The sequence below is a fragment of the Pseudoliparis swirei genome, chromosome 17, assembly GCF_029220125.1.
Source record: "Pseudoliparis swirei isolate HS2019 ecotype Mariana Trench chromosome 17, NWPU_hadal_v1, whole genome shotgun sequence".
NCBI classification, from domain to species: domain Eukaryota; kingdom Metazoa; phylum Chordata; class Actinopteri; order Perciformes; family Liparidae; genus Pseudoliparis; species Pseudoliparis swirei.
The window spans coordinates 19,913,196-19,915,889 of record NC_079404.1 but is presented as its reverse complement, the minus strand read 5'-3'; positions in this window follow the sequence as shown (position 1 = coordinate 19,915,889).

Here is a 2,694-nt window from a genome sequence, read left to right as displayed (position 1 = left end):
ACCCTCCCCCCGCCTTAGGATTAATTTGACCCCATTCAATGTTTAATGTCGGTGTTCTTTCGGTAGTCAACAAACAAACATAAAGTGCCTCACACTTAAACTTGGAAAACAATATTAATTCTAATAATTTTCTGGAGGTTTTAATTGCTGGCGTCAAATTGAACCCAAAGGGTAAAATATGTTAGTAAATATAAAGGTAACAGGAGGGTGAAACATTGAATCGGGTCAAAATGACCCAAAGGCGGGGGGAGGGTGTAATATTGATTCGGGTCAAAATGACCCTAAGGCAACACAAGGGTTAAAAACCGATGTCGTCGGCCGTTTAAATCGTTCTCATACATACATACACTACTGTTCAAAAGTTTGGGGTCATCTAGACAATTTCGTGTCTTCCATGAAAACTCACTTTTATTTATAAAATGAATTGAAAATTGAATAGAAAATATAGTCAAGACATTGACAAGGTTAGAAATAATGATTAATATTTGAAGTATTAATTTTGTTCTACAAACTTCAAGCTCAAAGGAAGGCCAGTTGTATAGCTTATATCACCAGCATAACTGTATTCAGCTGTGCTAACATAATTGCACAAGGGTTTTCTAATCAGATATTAGTCTTCTAAGGCGATTAGCAAACACAATGTACCATTAGAACACTGGAGTGATCGTTGATGGAAATGGGCCTCTATACACCTATGGAGATATTTCATTAGAAATCAGACGTTTCCACCTAGAATAGTCATTTACCACATTAACAATGTATAGTGTGTATTTTTGATTTATGTTATCTTTATTGAAAAACAGTGCTTTTCTTTGAAAAATAAAGACATTTCTAAGTGACCCCAAACTTTTGAATGGTAGTGTACGTACATACATACATAAATAGATTATGCATTTAAAAGAACATACACATATGTAAGGCTTGTGAGCTATTGGGTTCACAACTTTGCTTCAAGTTGAGGTTCTTTATTTCGTCCACCAACTCCTGAGAAAAATATTGAGTCTGTTTAATTTAGCTAAATGTTTGACTCCTCTTCTTCACCAGATAAAAGGATTATAGGTATTTGGGGATTTTATTCATCCTGATCATCAGCTGCTATGTTATTTTGACCTTTTGGAGCCTTTAATGTGTGTCTGTAAATGTTTCCAATAAAATAGACCAAACTTTTAGTCACTTTGTTTAGAACCTCTATGTTTTTTTATCATCTGTCAAATTACTCTGATGGCATAGGTTGTATAAACATTTAACAATTCCAACACATGTTTGTTCAGTCTTTGTGCAGCTTTAAGCTCATGCATGCTGAGTGTTGCTGTGTCTTTTTGAATGCTGCCAATAGGAGGCACAAAGAAAGAACCGTACACATCTAGACACAGGAGCTTTACACGAGGTGAGCTACAGAACTGAAATCTAACCAAAATAGATAAATACCTCAAAAAAAAGCACCAATGAGGGGCGAACTAACTAAACAATGTTGACTCTATCAGCAGTGATAGCTTTCCAAAAATAGCATTATTATCTTATACTCATGATAATGATGATAACAACCTATTTGCACTATGATCTCTTGTATGTCCGGTTTGCATGTTGTTTACTTGACAAACAAAATGGATTTATTAAATTACGTGAGAAGTGTACAGGACTTTATACGTAATTTGGCTAACACATGAACTTCTAAGAAAGCCAATTTAAGACATCTGCTTCATCAATATTCCCTGTTTTCCAATGAAGTCTCTCTGGATCTCTCTCTCTGCCTCACTGTCTCCACCACTCTCTCTCCCTCTCATCATTTCATTTTCTCAGTTTCTCATTAACACTGCTGCCCCGTTGGCTCGTCACCTTGCCTGCCCCCCCCCCACCCCCTCCCCCGTCTCCTTTTGTGCATCCCCAGAGCCACTTTTGCTCGATCCAGCCCCTTTCAACACCTCTCGTGCACAATGTGTCAGCTGTATGAAAAGTAACGGGGAGGCAGGAGACATCCAATCAAACGCACAATGCGTTACTATTTCACAGCTCCCCCTCTCTCTTTCGTCTCCCGAAGCCCTTCAGATTATATAACAGCTCGGCGTCACCGCAGCCAGCCCGTGGAGGATGAGGGGGGGTCTTCGCCGATGATGCAGCTCAGCGACTCTGGACTTTCCCCAGCAGCTCGCAAACTACCCCTCACTCCGCCTTCTCCTCCTCTTCCTCCTCCTCCTTCTTCTTCCTCTCTTTAACATATCCAGCCACCCACATATCCACCCACCAGCCCACCCTCTCCCCGTTTTCCTAACACACACATACACGCACACACACTCAATCACCAATGCACAGGGATTGCAGCAACGGCGGCAGCACAGCGAGATGGAGATCTCCGCTGCGCGTGTGAGTGCCGATTCCCGGCGAGTACAGGCATAGGAGCGAATACGTGTCAGCGATGCTTGAATGAGGTGCATAAGGGAGAAGAGAGCAGAGGAAAAGGCAGAAGGGGGATATCAGTGAGGACCCAATGAGGTTTTGAGGAAATGTCTTTCTGCTTTTCCCCCCCTCTCCCATCTCGATAACCTGAATCATTTTGCCGGATGTGCCACAACTCCTCCAGCTGTCACCGCACCGGCTGCCTCTCTCCCGGTCCTCCCGCAGCCTGTGAGAGCTGCTCCAGAGGCTGGACCGTACCCTGGCAGCCACTGACTACATGGACGAACACTGGCTCTACGG